The following is a 16,531-nucleotide window of genomic DNA, read 5'->3' as shown; positions in this document are numbered from 1 at the left end:
CACACTCAGTTTGGTATAGAAATCTAACTTACTCTACAGGGAAGTAAGGGAGAAGAGAAAGGGGGTGGACTGAGAGAAAGAAGGGGAGATTGGGGGAGGTGGTGATCAGAAGCAAAACATTTGTGGAGAGACAGAGTGAAAGGAGAGAAAAAAGGATAAACACGGGTAAAAGTAGGATGTAGGAAAATACATAACTGTGAATGTGAATGGGATGAACTCACCCATAAAATGGAAGTGGATAAAAGAGTGAATTAAAAACCAGAATCTTGCAATGTGTTGTTTACAAGAAACACACTTGAAGCAGAGAGATACACACAGAGTAAAAGTATGGGGCTAGATCAGAATCTATTATGGTTTCACTGAAGTAAAATAAAAAAAGCAGGGGTAGCAATCATGATCTCAGACAAAGCAAAAACTATATATATATATATATGTATATACATACATAGATAAAGTTAAAAGAGATAATGAAGGAAACTAAATCTTGCTAAGAAATAATAAAGGAAAAGGACTTATATGTACAAAAATATTTATAACAGCTCTTTTTTATGGTGGCAAAAAATTGGAAATTAAGGCAATGTCCATCAATTGAGAAATGGCCGAACAAGTTGTACTATATGATTGTGATAGAATACTATCATCCTATAAGAAATGATGAGCATGATGCTTTCATAAAAACCTAAGAAATATTATGTAAACTGATGCCAAGTGAAGTGAAAATAACCAGGAAAACAACATACACAGTAACAGCAATGTTGTTTGATGATTGTGAATGCCTTAGCTATTTTTTTTTGGAGGGGGGAGGCAAGGCAATTGGGGTTAAGTGACTTATCCAAGGTCACACAGTTAGTAAGTGTGTCAAGTGTCTGAGGTCGCATTTTAACTCAGATCCTCCTGACTTTCTGGCTGGTGCTCTGTTCACTGAGCCACCTAGCTATCCCAACTTAGCTATTATTAGCAATATAATGATCTAAGACAATTTCAAAGGACTCATGATGAAAAATGCTATCCACCTCCAGAGAAAGAACTGATGGAGACTTAATGTAGATTGAAGTATACTTTAAAAAAAATTTATTTTTCTTGTCTTTTGTTTTCTTTCACGGAATGAAACAGAAATATGTTTTGCATGACTATAAATGTATAACCTATATCAGATTGCTTTCCTTCTCAGTGAGAGGGAGGAGAGGAAGGGAGGGAGGAAAATTTGGAAGTCAAATAAAAAAAATGTCAAAATTGTTTTTCATTAAATTGGAAAAAATAAAATATTTAAAATAACAATATTACCTAAGTGATTTGCTTATTCGATACCATGCCATACCAACTAAATTACTAAAGAATTACTTCATAAAACTATAATTAAATTCACCTAGAGTAAAAAATCAGTCATGATTCTCAAGGAAAACAGTGGGGGGAAATAGGAAGGAAAGGTTGTTATAGAAATGTGTATTCCCTTCCCATCCTCCCTTGCAATCGTCAGACTGGGCCATCAGCTGGATCAGAAAAATACTCAGAGCCACATAACTACTGTTTGTTTCTCTATTTGCTTCTCACTCAGCACCTTGGGCCCATAATCACATCTTCTTCAGACTGTCACTCTTAAGTGCAGGTTTCCTTCTCCATACCCACTGATCTGTGACCCAATAGTTGGAGTGAACAATGTAGGTGCCAATTGACATTTGTTCTGTTCCCTGTACAAGGTCAGGCCTCTCTCTACAGTACTGGTTTTGGGATGTTTCTTGCCTGGCGCGCTATGCTAGAAGACTCCATATAGCCTTTTCCCAGCCATACTATGTTCATAGTATACATAGACCTTCTTGTCATCCTATGCCATCCTGTCAGAAACAATGACATGATGTTTTTCTTGGATTTCCAATCATTACTTGATCTGGCTCATTTTCCAGGTAATCTTGGTGTAATAGTTGGGAATGACTCACCTATACTACCTTTTACTACTCATTTTAACTATTTTCTTTTTTTTTTCAGCAAGCATGTATCATTTATTATGTGCTAGACCATGTGCTAAGGTCTGGGGCTGCAAAGAAAGGAAAGAGACAACATGCAAACAACTATGTATAAATATGTAAGGGGTAAACTGCACATAATCTCAAAAAAAACGGTACTAGCTCTGAATAGGACTGGGGAAAGTTTCTTGTAGAAGGTAGGAAGGAAGAAAACCAGGCGGTATAGATGAGGAGGGAGAGTATTCCTTCCAAACATGAGGTAAAGCCAGAGAAAATGCACTAAATTATAGGACACCCCCAGTGTCTGTATTCAAAGTAATAAAGAAACACTAACTGATTGACCAGTAGGGGCTAGTTTTCATATAGTTGCTTGAGATATATAATTGTGAGAAAAATCCTTGTATCAATCTTTATATCTGACAGGATTTCTAGTCAACATAACCTAGGTCCTTAGTAAAGGTTCTCTGTAAGCAACAAATAGAGGTTGTCCAGATTCCTAGCCATGCAGGGCTAGGTTAAAGTTTTCTCATGAGACAGAAATTGGACTAGACCGATAAATGAATAGAAAGCAAACTGAGGGGCCGGCAAATTGGCACAGTGAATAGAGCAGAGGCCCTTAAGTCAGGAGGACCTGAGTTCTAATCTGGGCTCAGACACATAACACTTACTAGCCATGTGTGACCATGGGTAAGTCATTTAACCCCAATTTCCCTGCCCTTCCCCCCTCCAAAAAAAATAAAAGTAAAAAAAAAAAGAAAGCAAACTGACCTAGACCCAGAATTGAGTCCTATGATGGAATTGATGTGGTTTACTCAATTCCCATAATTCCCTCAAGGTGAAAATTGAATGCATAGAAGCTGAGATACCCAACAAAAATGGTATGGGGAGAGAAGAGAGCCCATGACATAGTTTTAAGGGACCATCCATGGTTAGGAAGCCCAACCTGCTAAGTGAGAAGGAGCAGTTAAGACAGGAGAACCAGAAGAGTGCAGTACCACAAAAAACCAGAGTGAAATGAATATCAAGAGTGTAATCCACAGTGTCAATGGCTGCAGAGAGATCAAGAAGGATGAGGATTTAAGGGAAGTTCATTAGATTTGGCAATCAGAAGATCACTAATAACTTGCAGAGAGCAAGTAATTTAAACTCCATTTGATAACTGCCATAAGACATGGGTGATACTGATTTGATTAGGAAGAAAACATATAGAATGATATAAACTAAAGATTTCCTGCTTTGGAAGCATAATGAGCAACGGACAGGCTTACGTATAATAATAAATCTTCCCTTTTAATAGGTCCTACAAATGGCAGGAGTCTAATTATGTAGGTCAACTAAGAAAATATTAAAGTAATTTATAGCTTGGTTCTTTGGTGATCAAATAAGATGATGTATACAAAAATTGCCAAAAGGTCAGCTAGTTCCATCACATCGACTCCACAAGTTCTTAAATGATAATGAGTTTCTTACTTGATTATATAGGTCACTCAGTTTGTCTCTTTCTGCAGTTAATAGTTTCACATTGCATTGTATTTCCCCCATGTGGTTTTCAAATCTATCCAGCATAGACTGAAGTTCATCTCTCTCTTTTGTAATCATGCTGAGTTCTGAAATGTAAGTACCCTTTTCTGGACTTTTAGTACTTAAACTTCTTTCACATCTTGAACTTCGTGCAGGTATAGATCGGCGTTTTATTATCTTTTGGAGTCTTTCTAGCTCTTTCTTATAATGATCCCGTTCTTCTTCTACACTCTTGACAAATACATCTAGATGAGAAGGTGACTTTTTCCTATGTGTGACACCATATTCTTTCTTCATTCTCTCTAATTCCAAGACAAGTTCTCTTTCTATACTTTCAAAGTTTTCAACTTTTCGGGCAAGTCTATTTTTTTCATATTCAATCTGATTAATAATTGTTTCAAGATCTGTTTTTAAAACTATTTCATCAGTCAGTTGTGCTCTTTCTTTATGGCATAAACTTAAATCCATTTTAAGTTTTGCTATTGTTTCTTCAAGGGCCTGCATTTCACAATGCAGTCTTTTAATTTCTAGCTTAGCTTCCACAAGTTGTTTATCTGTACTCTCAAGAATTTCTTCTCTATGCCTTTCCCTCTGATGTGCTATATGATCTATTTCATTCAATCTACGAGAGAGTGTTTCATTTTTGTTACTTAAAGTAAGAACCTCACTGGTTACAGTTTTCTTGCTGTCCAAGAGTTCTTGTATGCGATTTTCCAGGTCTCTATTTGTTTGCTGAAGGAAATCAATCTGAATATTCAAGTGAGTAATCAGCTTCTCATTACTTTGATTTCTGGACTCCAGAGAGAGAACATCATGGGAGCGACCACCATCAAGTGCAACTGATAGCCGTTCTATTTCTCGATCTCGTAACTCAATCTGTTTGCAAGAATTTTCCAATGCGTTTTCAACAACTACTAACTTGCCCTGTAAGTGACTTACTTCTTCTTGAAGCTCAAAGATTCTGTTATCTGCCACTTGTAGGAGATCTGCAACATAGGGATCATTTGGCTGAGGAACTGGATAGGCACTGATTCCAGAAGGGGGTACAGGCTGATCAATCTGCCTACGTTGACGCCTAAAAGAAATACTTCTCTTCTTGCCACCTGGAGTCTGCCCCACCGCGTGGAGGTTCTTTTCTTGGAGTTGCTGGATTTTTTCATTCTTGGCTTTGCTCTCTTTCTCCAACATTTTGAATTTATGAACATACTGGTTATTGAGAAACTTCAAGGCAGCCATCTCACTGTCAATTTTCCTTAATTTGACTTTCAAATCTTTGATACTTGTTTCTGATTGTTCTTTTGTCCTCAATAAATCCAGGTGTAGTTCATTATTTTCCCTCGTCAGTCTAGCATTTTCCTTTTTATAAGGTTCCAAAACATAATCAAAATTGGCGCTCTCCTTTTCGGCTTTTCCAGCCAATAGTTTTGCTTTCCGAAGACTTTCTGTTGTATGAACAAGGTCACTGAAAAGTTTTTGCACCAAGGGTAAACAAGCAACACTCAAAGGCTGTTGATATCCCAACTGATCCAGTCTTTCTCTGATGTTGATACATTTTCTTTCTGTAGCTGTAGTCATTGTGTTACCTCCAAAATTGTTGTCACATAAAAAAAACCTGATGACCGGAAGTCTGCCACTGCCTCCGACGACCCTCTGGGCGCCCAGCCCGGCCCCAGAACCGGCTCTTCCTCCCTCTCCCCACCTTCCACCTAAGAAGCCGAACCAGGAACTGGAGAGAGCAGTTTGAAAATGGCGCGGGAGAGACAAAGCCAGCCGGCAAGGGAGGAGGCGTCGTCGTTGCCTGGTAACACGGGGGAGGGGGAGGAGGAGGCTGCGATGCGGGAGGCCGCATGGCTGCAATGGCAAACAATGTTTTTTTTTTTTTAAGCAATCGGGGTTAAGTAACTTGCTCAAGGTTACATGGCCAGTTATTTCTGGGTGTGATGCTGAGTATCTGAGCCCAGATTTGATCCCTGGGTCATCCTGACACTGGGGCCGGTGCGTTTACTCGCTGAGCCACCTGGCTGCCCCTAAGCAATTGGGGTTAAGTAACTTGCTCAAGGTTATATGGCCAGTTATTTCTGGGTGTGGTGCTGAGTGTCTGAGCCCAGACTTGATCCCTGGGTCATCCTGACACTGGGGCCGGTGCGTTTACTCGCTGAGCCACCTGGCCACCCCTTAACTATTTTCTAATGGTACAGCTTTGAATATGGGCATATGACAATAATACATCACCTGATGTTCATCAGCTTAGTTAAATCATACAGGACAGGCTTTATTAATAGACAGATAAGCTCGACACACAAAGAACTCCAATCTGAGGCCATCAGTAGTGAAATCCTGTTGCCTTTACTCTGTGGTAGAGCTCCACCCTCTCCCGAGGACTTGTACAATCAGGGATATACGGGTAAATGTTTAATAACTAGGCTCTTTGAGTGAAAAGAATAAATGCAATGTACTTTTAAGCTTAATCTGGCTAATTCACATTTCCTAAAGACTAGAAATCAACAAAATCATAAATCAAGCCCTAACTTGTATCAATTGCCAATTCCCATATTGAAAATTTAAAAATGAGCTCTCAGAAGACCTTTAGAGCTGCCTCAACATATTTCTGTACAGTACAGCCTTTATGAACAATAACCTCTGGGTTTGGGACTTACTGAGCAAGGGAAAAATAGTGAGGATTACTTGAGTTGACACCTGGCCCTCTTCTGAGTCTCATCTCCTTCAGGGACACATATAGTCCTTCATAATGCTATAATATTACCCTGGGTGGACCTTCAGAAAAGAAGAATGTAGTCAAGTCTCTAGGAAACTGGCCACATTTGACCTATGCAATTGACTTGACTTGAAGGATGAGACAATCAGTTAATCAATAAGCATTTATTAAGCACCTACTATATGCCAGAAATTGTCATAAGCACTAGGAATACAAAGAAAGACAAAATAGAGTGTTGCTTTCCAGAAGCTCACAATCTAAGGAGGGGGTGGGGAGACAACATGCAAATATGTATGAGCTAACTATATATAGGATAAATAGGAAATAACTATCAGATAAGGATTAAGAGGGACTGGGAAAGGGAATTTTAGCTGGGACTTGAAGGAAGCCAGGAGGTGGAGATGAGGAGGGAAGCATTCCACACATGAATGATGGCCAGTGACAATGCCTAGAGCCGAGATGTGGAGTGTCTTGTTCATGGAACAACAATGAGGCCATTGGCAGTGGGTCCCAGAATATGTGGTATAAGAAGATGGGAAATATTTTTTCTTGCTGGTAGGCGGAGAGGAGTGTAGATTATGAAGGACTTTTTCAAGTGAAGGATCTTATATTTGTCAAAGTGATAGGGAGCCCCTGGACTTTATTGAGCAAGGAGGTGATATTTTGAGTCTCTGCTTTAGAAATGATGATTCAAAGGTGTGACCAAATGGCTCCTCCCCGATGACCCTCTTTCCTTTGCTCTCCCTTGGTTAAGTCTTCTGCTTTGCCCTCATCGTCTCCTCCCCAGGAGGCCTACCTTTTTCTTTTCCCTTATGTTTTATTAATGTATCTTAAATTATACATAATAACTCCCCAATATTCTCCCATGATGCCCACATTATAACATACACAGAGAATTGAGCCAAGCTACTCAATACAGAGATAACTAAGAATATGTGACATTTTATATGCATATCTAGAGGACTGATGACAAAGCCTCCTACTCACTTCCGCCAAGAGGGATTATAGAATTATATACATATACACACTCATATCATATTGCATTATATCACATTGTATCATATCACATCTCATCATATCACGTCATGTCATGTTATGTTATATTATATTTGTTTTGCTTGATTATGCAGATTTGTTACAGGGATCTGGTTTTCTTTTTTTTTCCTTGGGAGTTATAAGAGGTGGAAGAGAGGGAAAATGCTTAATAATTATATATAATACTGAAAAAAACTAAAATGTACCATATCCATAAGTCAGGCACATGCTTAAGAGGATATTGTCATTTGTAATACATATGGGTTCAAATTAAAAAAAAAATTGTTCTTTTAACTGTTGTATAAACATCGTTTCTGGTTCATCTTTCTCTGCTTTGCATCAGTTCATAGAAGTCTTCTTACGCTTCTCTGAATTATCTGTATTTGTCGATTCTTAAATGTTCATATATCACAATTTTAAAGCTATTCTCCATTCAGTGAACCCTATAATTCGTTTCCATATTTTATACTACAAAAATAATTCGAATATGTTAGAAAATCTTTCTTTTTGTCATTGACCTCCTTGGGACAAGAGGTCAATGGCAGAACATTCTCATATACTAGAAAATTCACAGCAATACTATATAAGTATATAGGTACATGATATATATATATATACACACACACACACATATATATATATATACATATATATACAATCTCTATCATCTATCTATCTATCTATCTATCTATCTATCTATCTATCTATCTATCTATCCATCTCATTATGAAATCTCCAGATCATAAAGTATAAACAGAATACTTTAATATTTTTACTTATGTAATTTGAAATTGATTTCCCAAATGGTTAGACCAACTAACAGTTCCACCAACAATGAACTGGCATGCCTATCATCTCATAATTCCTCCAACATTGATTTCATCTATTATCTTTGCAATTTTAAAATAAATTTTACTCATATTTTTATCTCATTCAAATTTCTCTCCATATTCATTTTTTTCCCTCACAGAGAGTAACCTAATGTAATAAAAACATTTTTAATAAGAGAAAAAAATCAATAAAACCAAACACCACATTGCTAAAAATAAGGATCTCTCTCTCTCTTCCTGTCTCTCTCTGTCTCTGTCTCTCTCTGTCTGTCTCTCTGTCTGTCTGTCTCTCAACCTAATCCCTAACCTCTGCAAAGGAGTGAGGGCAGATGTCGTCTCATATCTCTTCTTTTGAGCCAAGTTTATTCTTGCATTTTTACAGCATTCATGATTTGGTATGGTTCTTTCCATTTACATTGTTGTAGTCATTGTGTGTATTGTTTCCTTGGCTCTGTTTTTTGACATTAGATGAAATGAGTCTTTTCATGCTTCACTGTGTACATTATATTCATTGCTTTTTACAATACAGTAAAATTCCATTTATGTGTCATAATTTGTTTTGCCATTTCCCAAACAATGATCATCTTTGTTTCCAGTTCCTTGCTACTACAAAAAGTGCTGCAATAAGTATTTTGCTATTTATACCACACCCTTTCTTTTATACATGATCTCCTTGGGTTATATGCTGATTAATAGAATTTCTGGATCAAAAGGCATGGAAATTTTAGCAGCTTTAATTGAACAATTCCAAATTGTTTTCCAAAATGTCTGTTTTAATTCACATCTCAACTAATAATGAACTAGAGTTCCTTTCTTTCAATAGTATCACTAACACTATTAGCATCTTTTGACATCTTTATCAATTTGTTGGGTGTGATGTGAAGCCTTAAGGTTGTTTTGATGTGCATTTCTCTTATCATTAGTTATTTTGAGAGCATTTTTCATGCAACTGATAATATAATATAAATATAATAATTTCCAATTCTTCTTTTGAAAACTGCTTTTTAATATTCTTTGACTTATCTCTTGGAGAATGATTTTGGTCTTAAATATCTCTGTTAATTATTTATGTATGTTGTATACCAAACCCTTATCCAAGAAATCTCATTGAAATACAATTGTTTCCAGCCAACTGCTTACTGTCCTATTCTAGATATATTAATTTTGTTTGTGCAGCAGCCTTTTGATTTCATATAATCAAAATTATTTATCTTCTTTAAAATTCTCTATCTCTTGTTTGATTGGGAATACATTTACCCATAATTGTAAAAGACATATAATCTACTTCTCTTCTAATTTTTTTTTAATGGCATGATGTTTAATATTCAGGTCACATATCCATTTAGAATTTATTGTAGGAGGGGTGGCTAGGTGGTGCAGTGAGTAGAGCACTGGCCCTGGAGTCAGGAGGACCTGAGTTCAAGTCCGACCTCAGACACTTAACACTTACTAGCCTTGTGAGCTTGGGGAAGTCACTGAACCACAACTGTCCTGCCTCCCCCCTCCAAAAAGTGTAAAAAAAGTTATTGTAGGATATGATGGTCTAAGCCTAATTTCTGCCAAATGGCTTTACAGTTCCCCCAGAAGTACTTGTAAAATAAAGAATTGTTTTGAAGTAATTTATGTTTTGGTGTTTATTGGTCAGTGGATTACTGAATTCTTTTTTTGATTTCTGCTGTTTGATTCTTACTTGTCTAGTCTGTTCCATTGAATTTCTCTATTTTTAAACCATTGTCTAAGGAGTTTGGTGATTGCTACTTTATAATATAGTTTAGGGCCTGAAAGTTCTATTTCCCCTTTATTCTTGCCTCCATTCCTATAAGTAGTTCCCCTGATATTCTAGATCTTTTGTTCCTTCAAATAACAGCAAGAAAAAGAAATATTTATTTATTTATTTTAATGAGTAATCGGGGTTAAGTAACTTGCCCAAGGTTACATGGCCAGGTGTTTCTGGGTGAGTGCTAAGTATCTGAGCCCGGATTTGATCCCCGGGTCATCCCAACACTGGAGTCGGCGCTCTTACGCGCTGTGCTACCTGGCCTCCCCAAAAGAAATATTTATTAAGTACTTACTATATGTCAGGCACGAGTACTGGAGATAAAAATACAAACAAAAAGGAAGTCCCTGACATCAAGGTGCTAGCAATCTTTTTAAAAAACCTTAAGTTTAATTTTTTTTATTTCCAATTTCCCTCTCTTCCCCTGCTTCTCCTACATCCATTAAGTCTTTACAAATATCTCTATATATCTAATCTCTCTTTATATATTATATACACATACACATATGCATATTGTATATATATTACATATACACAGATATAACCATACAAAACAAATTTTATTAGCTGTGGGTCAAAAAAAAAGAACAAAATGAAAGAGAAGAAAATATGTTTCAATCTTCACTAGATCTCTATCCAGAGGTGGATAAGATGTTTCATAATGAGTCCTTTGGGACTGTGGTTGATCATTATATTTGTCAGATTACTAAGTCTTTCTAAGTTGATTATCTCTATAATATTGCTATTACTATCTAATTTTTTCTCCTGTTCTTTGTTTACTTAATTTTGAATCAGTTCGTACAAGTCTTCCAAGGTTTTTCTAGAACTACCCCTTTGATGATTTCTTTTCTAGATCTTTATGGAGAAGTTTTTTGGCGGGGGAGATCACTATTTTTTCCTGTTAATTTGTCATCTTGGCTCTTTGTGATTTTAGCCCATTGTTATTTAGGATTTTATCATTATGTCTCCATCTGAGTCTGTATATTTTGTTTGTGCTCCTTGAATTTATTACTATTTTGTTGCATTATGGTCTATAAAAGATATGCTTATACTATTTGTTTGAAATATCCTCAATACATGGTCAATTTTCATAAATGTTCCATAGAAAATAAAAAATATTCATACAGATAAAGAATATGTATTGTATTATCATTCCCACTGCTTTTATGTCTTTTAGCTAATATCTTTAACAATTAGTTCAATTCCATACTTTCTCTTTAATTTATCTTTCTACTAGATTAGTCCATTGCTGAGAGAGTAATATTATAATCAACTCTTTTTATTATGCTGTTATTTGTGTCTTTTGGTAATTTAGTTGATTTTTCCTTTATGAATTTAGATGCTATGGCATTTGGATAATATAAGTTTAGTACTGATATTGGTTTGTAGTCTATGGTTACTTTCAGCATTAATATATTTTCCTTGTTTATTAATTGGTATTGTGAATTTTAGTTTTGCTTTGCATGTTTTTGTATTATTGAAACTTATGCTTTTTAATATTCACCTCACACATAGTAAATTATGTTCCAGCTTCTCATTTTTATTCTGTTCATGTCTTTGCTTTTTAGATGTGTTTCTTGTAAGCAACAGATTATAGGATGTTGTTTTCTTTTCTAATCTGTCACTTTTATTTTGATTGTTTAATCCATTCACATACATACCACCATCTTTTGGTTGTCAATTTTCCAGCTTTAGCGTTTTACTAAATTTTTTTTCTTTATTCTTGTTTAGTCATCATAATTTTTTTTTGTCTTTTTCCTCTTTTTTCCCCTTCTCATAAGTAGTTAGTTTAAAATCTCCCCCTCCTCACCTATAGTTATTTTGTCTGCTTTGTTTTTTGCACCTCTTAAAACAATACCCTCACCTTCTCATCATTAATTTTCTTTCCTGTCTATTCTAAACTTTTATTCTTTGATCCATAAAGTTTATACTTATTTATTCTTTCTTTAGTCTCTTTGTGTTTCTCAATCTCCAAACAGTCCATGATGTCTTTGACCATCTCTCCACCACCCTGGCAGGCTTCTTCTCATGCTAGTAATACCTCCATCTCTCTGGTCCCCTCCTCTGATGAATAAGCTTTTTTCCTAACCTCCATTTGAGAAAGCACCCATGCCAGCCATCACTCTCTTCAAACACTGAGCAACTCATGATGCCTCAGAACACCTTCCCTACTCTGCTTCCCCCCATCTACTTTTCAGTTCCCGTTTGTGTGCTTAGAATGTAAACTCCTTGTGAGCAGTTCTGTATTTCTTTTTGCCTGTACTATATTCCTGACCTAACATAATGCCTGGCACATAGCATTTAATAAATGTCTATCTTTCTTTGTATCTCTTATGTAGTAAAAGCTTCTAAAATACCCAGCATGAATCACTTCTTCCAAGCAATCTCCATGTTATTGTTTTGTAGATCTTGTCCCTTCAACCCCTTGATTCTGTAACCTCACTCTTAGAAGCACCAGTTCCCAAGGGCATAAATGAGGATAGAAGCATTATCCCATGGCAAAAGTGTCCTTGGTCCAAATTGTTTTACCTCTTGTCCTCATCACAGTAATTTTCTTAACCATTTGCCTTGCAATTTCCTCCATAGGTCCATGCCTTCCAACCCTTCTGGATGGAAGGTGCCATCAATGAGTCCTGATTTCCCTTCTTCTGAGGCAGTTTATCGTCCACGGAGGCGCAATACTCTCTCAGAAAAAATGATCTCTCTGGGTACCCAACTAGGAGAACATTTTAGAGAGTAGCAGCAATATTGTTACAATAATCAATTGTGAAAGACTTAGCTACTCTGATCAATACACTAATTCATGATAATCCCAAAAGGCTCATGATGAAAAAAGGCTATCCACCTCCAGGGAGGACTGATGAACTCATTGTGCAGACTGAAAGTTTTGGGTTTTATGACTGTGACTAGTCTTTTAGATGTCTTAATAGTCATCTTGCCTTCTAATTTTAATCTTTCCCATTAATTTAAAAGCTTGTGTTCTAGGTTATTTTAGTTTCAAAAATCTACCATTTTCTCTCTTTCATTGAGAAAGCAAGAAAAACTAAACCCCTGTTACAAACATAGATAGTCTACAAAACATACTATTCAACATAAACTAGAAGCTCATCACCGCAAGGTGGCCTTTTTATTATTCCTCCCTGATTTCCTATTCTATTCCCCAGAAAAATTATTTCAAACACTATCTTCCCTTTTCAAGTCTCTTACCTTCCCCTCCTCCCTCTCTCAGCTAAGGGATTCACCTTTTCCTTGAGTGAGAAAGTTGAGACCATTCCGTGTGAACTCCTTCCTCTCTTATTTCCTCAATTTCATCTCTATTTTTTTTCTCCTTTTCTTCAGTTTCTGACAATGAGGGGGCCCTTCTCTTTGCTGCGGCCAGTCACTCTATATGTACATTTGATCCCATCTTCTCCAACAGATTGTAATCTCAATCTTATCTTTCTTGAATCCTCAACCTTTTCCTTTCTACTGGGCATTTCCATCTGGTCATCCCAAAGACATCTCAAACTCATTTTGTCTAAAAGTAAGCTCACTCTCCTCCCCCAGAACTGCCCTTTCCTCAATTTTGCCCATTTTTCTCAAAGGCACTATTCCAGTCTTCTGGGTTTATAAACGTATCCTCATCCACCATTCCTCACTCCAAATATCCAGTCGTTACATCTTGCCATTTCTTCTTCCGCATTACTTTCATCTGACCACCCCTCCCCCACTCACATACCTGCCATTTTAGTTCGGGCCCTCCTCTTCTTTTGCCTGGAGTATCGCAATGACCCAGATGGTTTCCCTTCCTCAGGTGTCTCCTTATTTTAGCCCATCTACTGGGCTGCAGCAAAAAATATTTACCTGAAGCACAAATCTGACCATGCCACTCCTCTATTTGACAAAGCTCAGTGGCTCCTTATTGCCTCTGTGATAAAATGTAAAGTCCTCTATTTAGTTTTTAACACTCTTTACCCTGTTCACAGACAACATTTTTCAAATATACCTCCTCTTACACTCTGCAGCCAAACTGGCCTTCTCTATACATGACATTCCACCTGTTTTCTTCATGACTTTGCACTGGGCATCCCAATGCTTTTCTTTACTTCTGCTCAGAAAATTCTTCTCTTCCTTCAAGGTCCAGCTCAAGCATCTTCTTCTGCATGATCTCCCCCCACAACTGCTAGGACCCTTCCTCCCCATTTACCTTATACTTAAATATTTTGTGTTTATTTCTTAGATTTATTTGTATACATTTGTTTATGCATTTGTTGTCTTTTCCATTAGAATGTAACCTCCTTGAGCCTAGAGATCGTTTAATTCTTTGCATTGTTATTCTCGGTGCTAACATTAAGTCTAGCACATAGCAGGTACCTGCTTCTTGATCGATAGACATAGACTTCTATTCTTGACTTCCTTGCCCTTTCACTGATCATACATTTTCCAAACTCAAAGTCTGGATTGTTCCAGTCATTTACCTCCTCCATTCCTACCTCCATGCTGCTGGATAAAGTCATGCAATTGAATCAACTGGGACTATGATAAATGTATCTAATAGCAACAGGTTTCTCATTGCTGCAAGGCATACCCTAATCGTTCTCCATCGTACTCCTCACAGATGAGATTACAAAGCTTCTCTTCAGTCATCAAGCCTCTAATAGCACTTTTCCCTCCTCAACTGAGGATTTCACTTCACATTTTACTGAGAAAATAAAGACTATTTGCTTTGTGCTCTTTTCTCCCCTTTTCTACATCTCAAATTACCTTGAAATTATCTTTCATTTTCTCTTCCTTGACTCCAAACTCTAATAAAGAGGTGGCATTTCTTCTCACTCTTCTACATTTGCCCTTGCTCTGCTATTCTATCTTCAATTTCTTTCTCTCTACTGGTTCTTTCCCTCCTGCCTGAAAACAGACCCAAGTCTCCCCCATCCTTAAAAAAAACAACACATCACTAGACCACATTGTATTTTCAAATTATCACCCTCTATCTGTCCTCCCATTCCCAGCTAAACCCCTAGAAAAATCAGTCTGCAATGGTTGGCACCACTTCCTCTCCTGTTCCTGACTCAACACTTTGCCTTCTGCCTTCCAACTTCACCACTCAGCTGAAACATCAGTTGAAAGTTATAACGATCTTAATTCCCAAAGCCAAAGCTGATGATCTTTTCTCAGTTCTCGTCCTTCTTGACTTCTTTGCTGCATCTGATGCTGTTGACTTCCCTCTCCTGGACACTCTCTCTCCTCTGGACATTGCTCTCTCTTTGGGTTCTCACCCCTCCTTTATGACCTCTTACTCTGTCTCCTTTGCTAGTTCTTGATCCACAATACATTTCATAATCGTGGTGGTTCCTCAAGGTTCTGTCCTGGGCTTTCTTCTCTTATCTCTCTATACTCTCACATGGTGACTAGAGCAGTTCCCTTGAATCTATTTCTCGTCTCTATGCAGAAGACTCCCAAGTATACGTATTCAGCTGGAGTCTTTCTCCTGAATTCTAGCTGCACATTTCCCAAATAATTGCTGAACATTTCATGCTAGAGATCCTGAAGGCATCTCAAAATCAACAGATCCAAAACAGAACTTAAGATCTTTGGACTCAAATTCACCCCTCTTCTGAATTTCCCTATGTCTTCGGGAGACATTTATCCAGTCACTCAAGATAACAACCTTGACATTTTCCTTACCTTCTCATTCTCTCTCATCCCACATATCTAATCAGTTACCAAATTTCTACCTTCACATCTTTCACAGCTATCTCCTCCAATCTACTCACATGGCCACAACCCTAGTTTACATTCTCATTACCTTTCACCTGGACTAACATAGTGTGGTCTTTCAACCTCGTCCCTCTGCTCTCAAATCCATCCATCTTATAGCTGCCAAAGTAATTTTCCTAAAAACACAAGTCTGATCAATGTCATTTCCCTGTAGCTCCCTATTGTCTCTAGGAGCAAATATAAACCAGTATGTTTGGCCCTAACCTATATTCCCTGAATTATTATTCTCATCAATACATTCTGTAGTCTAGGCAAACTGACCTTCTTGCTGTTCCCTACACACAACATGCTGTCTCATTTCCTATTTTTACATTGGCCACTTCCCATGGCTGGAATGTAGTCTCTCCACCTCTTTAGACCTCTTATTTCCTTCACAACTCAATTCACACATCTCCTTGTTCATGAACTCTTTCCTAATGCCCCCTAGCAATTAGTGCTCTCCCTTCTAATTACCTTGTATTTTTCTAGCATATAATTTGTATATGCTTAGTTAAATACATGTCTTCACTGAGAGAATGTAAGGTCCTTGAAGGCTGGTACTATTTCTTGCTTGTTTCTGTTTTCCTAGTGCTTTGTACAACAAGCACACATAGTATGCGCTCAATAAATGCTTATTGCAGGATTTTTAGGGGGAAAAGTACAAATTATTGTCATTTCCCAATGACCCCCTTCACCCCAACCCTTTCTTATAACAAGGAATTATATTGAGCAAAACAAAATCAATACTTTGGTCTTGTCTGAAAATGTTGACCCTATTCCCTACCTTTTGTTCACCATGTCTTTGCTTATGGTTGGGAGGCTTGTTTTATCAAAAAGTCCTCTGAAAGTAAGGTTGGTCACTGCATTGATCATATTTCTAAAGTTTTTTTCCTGTCTATCTATCTATCTATCTATCTATCTATCTATCTATCTATCTATCTATCTATCTATCTAT

General features: G+C 37.2%; 1 pseudogene; it reads right to left on the bottom strand.

Moving 5' to 3' along the window:
* Nucleotides 1-3,374: 3,374 nt before the first annotated feature.
* Nucleotides 3,375-5,061, bottom strand: LOC138173393 (centrosomal protein of 135 kDa pseudogene; annotated as a pseudogene).
* Nucleotides 5,062-16,531: the final 11,470 nt, after the last annotated feature.

This window comes from Petaurus breviceps, unplaced genomic scaffold, assembly GCF_028583685.1.
Source record: "Petaurus breviceps papuanus isolate PSGF00001 unplaced genomic scaffold, PetGlider_PUasm1.0 577, whole genome shotgun sequence".
NCBI lineage: Eukaryota > Metazoa > Chordata > Mammalia > Diprotodontia > Petauridae > Petaurus > Petaurus breviceps.
Note: the sequence above shows the minus strand (reverse complement) of the source record. Positions and strands in the feature narration are given on the sequence as shown.